The 8718-nt window shown below is 35.2% G+C and overlaps 1 non-coding gene across 1 annotated transcript; it reads right to left on the bottom strand.

The window, feature by feature from the left end:
• Window positions 1-1931: 1931 nt before the first annotated feature.
• On the bottom strand, window positions 1932-2006 carry Trnas-uga (transfer RNA serine (anticodon UGA)). Its single transcript has one exon. It is a non-coding gene; the product is annotated as a tRNA-Ser (tRNA).
• Window positions 2007-8718: the final 6712 nt, after the last annotated feature.

Below are 8718 nucleotides of genomic sequence, written 5' to 3'. Positions count from 1 at the left end.
AAGAGTTTATGAAGCAAAAGAGTTTACAAACTTTCATGACCAAACAAGAATCTTTGCTAAAATATATTGTTATTTTATAAATGAGTCCAGAAGTAAATTTAATAATTGGCATTATATTGTGCAATTAATAATATGAATTTTCAGTATGCCATAAATTTCTTAATTTCAAATATTTTTGAAAGAATTTTAGCTGTACGGGCAGAGTACAAACAAATTAATTTCTTCTTGCATATTTTAGCCTGAAACATAACACATGGTATACAAAATCATACAAAGTTCTTTCAGCTAGACAGCTGATATAATGGTCACCTATACAAGAACTGATATTATACATGGTATCAGTTATTTACATAAAAAAGGGTAATGTTAGAGGATGGTGACCCATTACAAAGGAAAAAGAATGAAACTGGTGGTGTTCATAAGGGCCTTTCATAATGTGTTGCCTAGGAACTAGAAAGAGATGTAAAATATCCGTTTTGTTGTAAGTTACAGACAAGGCAATGTCGTACTATAGGCCACAGACATGGGAAAAAAATAACACAGTTATGAATAGTCTGAAAGAGCATTTTTGAATAAATTTTGCTCTCCCACAGTATGGGAGAGGTTAAGCCATTAAGTTTTTAATCTGTCACCCTTCAGTAGCAAACATGGTGGCTAAGAAAATACTTTGAGAAGATTAAGAAAAAAAAAACTCAAAACTGGATTAATAAAGTCTGCCATGTAGATGTGTGAAGGATTTTGAAAAGCCACCTGGCTGCCCACATCTGTGAAAAATTAATTACCATTCCAGAACATGACATTTAGCATTTTATCAGTATTTGACACCACTGATCTTATTTATGAGTACAAACACAAAATGTCAATGCACAAGTTGAGCCCCACCCTCAACCCTAGCCTTTAATTTGCGTACTTTCTTGTGCAACACTAGTGCCCTCTTTCATTAGATGTGTTTCTTAGTGAAAACTTCTCCTGCTTGAACACTAGGACACAGGCAAATTGGTGTTCACATTTTCTATTGTATGTAGGTGTTTTAAATGGTTTGATATGTTTTATTTATTAAGACAGAGGGTTTGAATTTGCACAACCTTTAAAATTTTGATGCGCATGAGTACATATCACTGAGTGTTAAGGTGTGCGAGTGTCTCACACATACCACAAGTGCCCTCTCTCAGAGAAAGTGTCTGCCTTAGTGCATCCACACCCTCTTCATGCTAGTTCACATGCTAAGAACTGTTAATATGCCATGTTTGCATCGACCATATCTTCATAATTATACTGTACAGATGGAGGTGATATTTCAATCTTAACTACTGACAGTGCATTTGGCACAATTGTTTTGTGCATCTGCACTGCAGGATGTGATTTTAGTAAGTAACTAAAAGTTTTTGTACTTGTAATACTTGGTAATTTTCAGGGTTACTTAAAGCTGTAAGTGTTGATTTTTCCTTCTACCTCAGTTATGTTGCTAAGTTTTTTTCTAATGAAGGTGTCTCTCTGTTCAGGTATTTTTGCTTCTGATGAAGGTATATTTAGATATACCAAAACTGTGGTCAAGGATTTCAATAAATCTTTATTCTGCAACTGTTGTCATTTAGCGTGTATATTTACAAAATTGTCTTGACAAACGAATCTCCACCAATTTATATTATTATTTTACAAATGAATTCAGAAATAAATTTAATAAATAGGATCAGATAGCGAATTAATAATAGGAATTTTAAGTGTGCCAAATATTTCGTAATTTCAAATATTTCTAGAAAAAATAATTTCAATTCTACATTCAGAGATACTACATAAGGACTGTAATAAAGAAAATAAAGTAATTTCTTTTTATAGATTTTAGCTTGAATTACAACACATCATGTACTAAATCATATGAAATTCTTTCAGAAAAACAGCTGATATTAAACTTCCTGGCAGATTAAAACTGTGTGCCGGACCGAGACTCGAACTCGGGACCTTTGCCTTTCACGGGCAAGTGCTCTACCAACTGAGCTACCCAAGCACGACTCATACCCTGTCCACACAGCTTTACTTCTGCCAGACTCCTACCTTCCAAACTTTGCAGCAGCTCTCCTTCGCAGGAGGAAAGGCAAAGGTCCCGAGTTCGAGTCTTGTCCAGCACACAGTTGTAATCTGCCAGGAAGTTTCATATCAGCGCACACTCCACTGCAGAGGGAAAATCTCATTCTGGAGCTGAGATATTACTAACCTATTCAAAATTTGAAAAAATATTTTTGGTGTCGATTACTCCTGTTAAGGAAATGTAATCCAAGTAGAGGATGTCCCTTTACAACATCCCCCCCTCACAAAACTTGGAAACAATGTGTTTACAATATTTTGTGACTTACTATCAGGTTATCCAAACAGTGTACAAAATGATGCCAAAAGATGGAATAAAGACTTATAGAAGTATCTGATACAAAACATATTACAGAAAACATAAGAAAAATATCTACTATACAAGTCATAATTTATACTTATATCAGGATATGGCATTCAGATTATCAGATCTGTGGAACAGTCTGTCACTAGACAATTGATACAAAGTGAAAACTACAACATAACAACACTAAACTATAGAAATGAATGCAGTGGCAAGGTAAATTACTAGAATTACAAATTGCAAGATTACATCCATAAAATTACACCTTCAAAATCTTAAAAAGAGAAGAGAAAAAAATGGAGAGGCTAAGTGTATGGCAAGTGAGCCAACTTGAAAAATTGACAACTCTGGGTACAGACCAAAAGAATATACTCAATCATGAGTAGGAATATAGCACAAAATCAGTCAGCCACATAAACCTGAGAATTTAAGGATATATTTAATCACAAAAGGGGAAAATAATGGAAAAATATTAGGGCCTAAGTTTGTGATTTGGGGACTGACCCATGAATCCAAACCACACCGGATACTGACCCGCAAAATATATTCCACCAACAACTCAGGTTCCAATGATGTACAATATTGCAGTACTCAGGATAAATACAGGTAATCCCACCATAAATAGCTTTGAATTATGAGATAATTGAGTAACTTGAGGACCAAAATCAGTGTATAAAATCAGATATGTATACATCTTGTTATGCTGACTCTACTCATAAATGACTTCCACATTATTTGCTAATTGTTCATACAAACTAACTGAAGTACATAGAAGCCTAGAAGATTCATTTAAAATTGATAAAAAAAACACATACTGGTTAAAAGTTACATAATGTAATGGGATATTAATTCCCTTACTCAAAAAAAGATACATTTATGTGGAGTAACACTGTCTTTGGCAGTCTTCCCTAACAATTTACAAATCTCAGTCATAACACTGATGAAGATGCTTGAGTACATTACCCAGCACCTATGATCTCTTGTAAGTTGACTGGTCCAGCAGGGTACAGCCATACAGCAGTGTAGGAATGGATCTACCTACATCTTTCAGTTTCCTGCTTAGAGTTCTCATCACACAGTCCAGTGAACAGGTAACTTCCTCGCTAGCGTTCACACCAAATCCTGAAACATTGTTTTGTGTACTAAATAAGCTGTTTAATACCTTCCTCACATCACACAGCATACGCTCTTCCTATTTGTACTCCAAAAGCAAGCATATAGGGTTTACTTCAGCTAGGATTAAAAAGCGTTCACATATGAAACTTTAATAAACAGAATGAAATGCAATGAAAAAATGAATTAATAAGGTTATACACACAGATATAGTTACATATTATTTCTAATTTTTTACTTTCCTTTTCTTTTATTTATTTATTTATTTTTTATTGTATACGATATGAGGACTTACTGCTAGACATAGATTTAAACTCAGGCAATAGATAAGACAGAACTTTAGAAATTATATCATCTCACATACTACATTCCTGACAAACAAAACACAATTATATAGTGATATGAATCTGCAAACATAGTACATATTTTCTTCCAGACTAGGGATCATTATAAATCTATGTTCAAAGGTCTTGTCCTCTATTTTATAAGTTAACAGTACCTGATATTTTACCAATTTTCTTTGCTTATCAGTAACTCTTCTTATCTCTACACATACAACAAACATTTTCACAATATTTTTAATATACTGGATTTTGTCTCTAAATCGTTAAGATGTACCACAAATTGGGCTACCTGTATCAATCAAACAGTTCCCTTCCCACTGATTAAACTTAATCTTAATGTAAAGGCATCCAAATCTGATTAATCATCTCTGTTATTAGACACTTCATTGAAAATATCATATTCAGTTTAATCAATTGCTACATCCAAACTGTTTTTGCAGGGTTTTATAAGCTTCACTGGTACCATAGAATTACTTTGGTTACTCATGTTGTCAGGTAAAGATTCAGCACACTGAATGGATTCCATAGCACAACTAATATTACTTATTACAGATGGAACACAAAATATATTGCTCTCAAAATTACATTTCATACTTAGATCTTTTTCACTTCATTCCAACAAATTGTATACAAATAAATTTTGACTAACCACAGCTAACTTATTTCAGAATGCATATTTATCTATGTTATCATAAATTTGGTCCCAGATAAATTTCAAAAATTTTCATCTTTATTCTCTAGGCTTACAGTTAACTCACACTTTCTGTTTGGATCATTACTCTGCATGACATTAATGAAAAACCATTTCCACTTGACTGGTATTCCGTGACTCTCATTTACAGTGTCACATACATCACTTACCTTATCTGTATTGTCAACATCATTATCATATTCTTCCAAAATTACTTCATCAAAAACACCATTAACAACACAAGTCTCATCTCCATCAAAGTCACTTACCACACCTACAGTCGCAGGTTCGAATCCTGCCTTGGGCATAGATGTGTGTGTTGTTAGTTAGGTTTAAGTAGTTCTAAGTCTAGGGCACTGATGACCTCAGATGTTAAGTCCCATAGTGCTTAGAGCCATTTGAACCATTTGAACCATACCTACATTTATTTTCAATAAGCTACCAGACAGAAACCAGATGGCAGTTATAAAGAGTCGAGGGACATGAAAGGGAAGCAGTGGTTGGGAAGGGAGTGAGACAGGGTTGTAGCCTCTCCCCGATGTTATTCAATCTGTATATTGAGCAAGCAGTACAGGAAACAATAGAAAAATTTGGAGTAGGTATTAAAATCCATGGAGAAGAAAGAAAAACTGAGGTTTGCCGATGATATTGTAATTCTGTCAGAGACAGCAAAGGATTTGGAAGAGCAGTTGAATGTAATGGACAGTGTCTTGAAAGGAGGATATAAAATGAACATGGACAAAAGCAAAATGAGGATAATGGAATGTAATCAAATTCAGGTGATGCTGAGGGAATTAGATTAGGAAATGAGACACTTAAAGTAGTAAAGGAGCTTCGCTATTTGGGGAGCAAAATAACTGATGAGGGTTGAAGTAGAGAGGATATAAAATGTCGACTGGCAATGACAAGGAAAGAGTTTCTGAAGAAGAGAAATTTGTTAATATGGAGTATTGATTTAAGTGTCAGGAAGTCGTTTCTGAAAGTATTTGTATGGAGTGTAGTCATGTATGGAAGTGATACGTGGACGATAAATAGTTTGGACAAGAAGAGAATAGAAGCATTCAAAATGTGATGCTCCAGAAGAATGCTGAAGATTAGATGGGTAGATCACATAACTAATGAGGAGGTATTGAATAAAATTGGGGAGAAGAGGAGTTTGTGGCACAACTTGATTAGAAGAAGGGATCAGTTGGTAGGACATATTCTGAGGCATCAAGGGATCACCAATTTAGTATTGGAGGGCAGTGTGGAGGGTAAAAATCGTAGAGGGAGACCAACAGATGACTACACTAAGCAGATTGAGAAGGATGTAGGTTGCAGTAGCTACTGGGAGATGAAGAAGCTTGTTCAGGATAGAGTAGCATGGAGAGCTGCATCAAACCAGTCTCAGGACTGAAGACCACAACAGCAATAACTAGACTCAGACTTACCAACATTAGTTATTTCATAGCTCCCTTTCATATCTATATGAAAAATATCACCTAGTTCAGAAGCTGGCTGGTGTGGCTGAGCAGTTCTAGCTGCTTCAGTCTGGAATGACACGACCACTACGTTCGCAGATTTGAATCTTGACTTGGGCATGGATGTGTGTGATGTCCTTAGGTTAGTTAGGTTTAACTAGTTCTAAGTTCTAGGGGACTGATTACCTCAGCTGTTAAGTCCCAGAGTGTTCAGAGTGATCTGAACCATTTTGAACCTAGTTCAGATCAAATACAGACATCACCTGAGACTGACATACATCAATAACACTGTTTTCTGACCAAGAGAAGAAATCATTAGTTCATACTACATCTCACATTCTGGTTTGTGATTGGCACCTACATTGCAATAATTAAATATAGTATCCCAAAACTTTCAATCAAAACATAAATGAGAAATCAGATACATGTGCCATATCATTAACACTGTTATTATCATCTAATTGCAATGTCACTTGGGGATTCTGTGCTTGCTGTGTTTCCTCGCCCTCAAACTGTGGACCTTCATTGAGGTGAACTGCCATTTCCAGAATAGTTATCTCAATGTTTGTTTCTTTTATTAAATTGCCCATGGTTATCTGCATTATTCCTATTCTGCTGGTGTTCAAAATTTCTCCCTCTATTAATATTTTGATCCTGATAGAAGCCACCATTATCTCTGCTTCTGTAATTATTCCCATTTGATTTATATAATTGCAAATATTATGGTACATACTTATTTCTACTGTCCTGTGCAGGCTGTCAATATATCATAAAAATTGTTCAAGACAATTGTCAGGTCTGTGTCCTAAATCCCACAGCAACATTTCTGGTAATCTCCTTTGAAGCACATCAGTCAATGTCATTTCATCAAAGTTGTCAAGTTGTGTTAATTTTTTAAGTTGATTCTTACAAAACTCTTTCAAAATACCATCCCTATTCCTATAATTAGGACCATTCAAAAATTCACTTTTAATTCTCCCTTGTTCAGCTTCCAGCCAAAATTTATTTAAAATGCTTTTCTCGAAACTTTGATATGTTTCCCACTGACTTAAATTGAAATTTCCCCATGACAGAGCTCTGCTTCAAGGCATCTTTTAACATATTTAATTTTTTGATCATCACTCATGCCTAACACAAAACTATCTCTACAATGGTGCAGAAAATCCACTGGGTGTAAATTGTCTGATGGAAAGCTTTTGATTTAAATGTGGGACCACATAATACCATTGTTTGAATACAGATTTTTGTGAATGCACTTTTCTGGACTGCTGAAATTCTTTATCTAAAACATTTACATTAGTTTTCATATTGTTTTCAACTTTTAAAATTTTTGGTCTAAACTGTCAATGTTTTGCTTCATTTTTTTCACTATGGCATTCTGTTCAACTCTGAAATCATTAACATTCTTCGACTGACTTGTCAATTCGTTTATCAGTTCATTTCTCAAAACAATAAATTTATTTTCTAGAACATCATCTTTTTCATTCACACTTTTTAACCCCTCTGACAACCCATTTTTTAGCTCTGAAACCTGATTACTAAGTTGGTCTATTTGGTATTGAACCCCATCCTTTTCACTATCCTTTTCAGTTTCCAGGTCATTTAATTGTCCTTGTAGTGTAGTAAATTTCCTATCACAATCTGTTCTTATTTCCATTAACTGATTATTAATTGCAGTAATTTTGCCATTGTTATCTGTCTTCATTTGCTCTAGCTTCACGAAAATTAACTGCAAAATATCACTTTTTACTGTTTCTTTACTAACTATGACTTCACTCTGCTCAGAGATGGCCTGACTGGGCCATATAGCTTTCACTTCTACATCACTACTACCCTTGTCTCTATTCATTTTGTTAACAATCACACAAGTTCACAAACAAATTAATTTCACCAATAATTAGTAATTATCTTTCCTTTTCTATGTCCCTTGTTGTAGTTTTGAAGTCCTCTTTCATTCGATCCAGTCCTTCAATGTTGGTAGTACATCATCACTGTTGATATGGCTTTGTTGGACAGCCCTCAGTCTTCTTTCTTTGCGTGATTGGAAATACATTCATACATAAACTGAAAATGACACAAATGACTCTTCCTTCTTCTGCAACAGACAAATGGTTCAAATGGCTCTGAACACTATGGGACTTAACAACCAAGGTAATCAGTCCCCTAGAACTTAGAACTACTTAAACCTAACTAACCTAAGGACATCACACACATCCATGCCTGGGGCAGGATTCGAACCTGCGACCATAGCGGTCGCACGGTTCCAGACTGAAGCGCCTAGAACCTCTCGGCCACCCCGGCCGGCTGCAACAGATAAAACTTCATTATTAGTCAATAGGTCCTGGACGATGCCACCACTTGTAATCTACCCCTCTTCACATCGTTAGTTAAATGGCTCTGTCTTTACGGTTAACTCTTTAATAAGTTGGTTCCAGTTCTTCACAACTAGTGGCTGTGTCTTGAAGCTGAAATTTTTGACATTATAGGTTCTCATGGTTCCAACTGACATAATAAGTTCTGGAGAATTGCCTGAGCTGTAACTTCTGTTATAATGTTAATTTTATTCACTCACATTTTCCTATACCACACTGTCTTTACAATTTGGACTATAACAAAGCCGAAAATTACATTGTTCTTCTAAAAAATATAAAACACATCTGATCTCATCAGATGCATGCCCACTACTACCTCACTCTGTGGTACTAACGATATTCCAAAGGGTTT

The sequence above is a fragment of the Schistocerca cancellata genome, chromosome 9 (assembly GCF_023864275.1).
Source record: "Schistocerca cancellata isolate TAMUIC-IGC-003103 chromosome 9, iqSchCanc2.1, whole genome shotgun sequence".
NCBI lineage: Eukaryota > Metazoa > Arthropoda > Insecta > Orthoptera > Acrididae > Schistocerca > Schistocerca cancellata.
The sequence above is the reverse complement of the archived record's forward strand: the minus strand, read 5'-3'. Positions and strand labels throughout refer to the sequence as shown.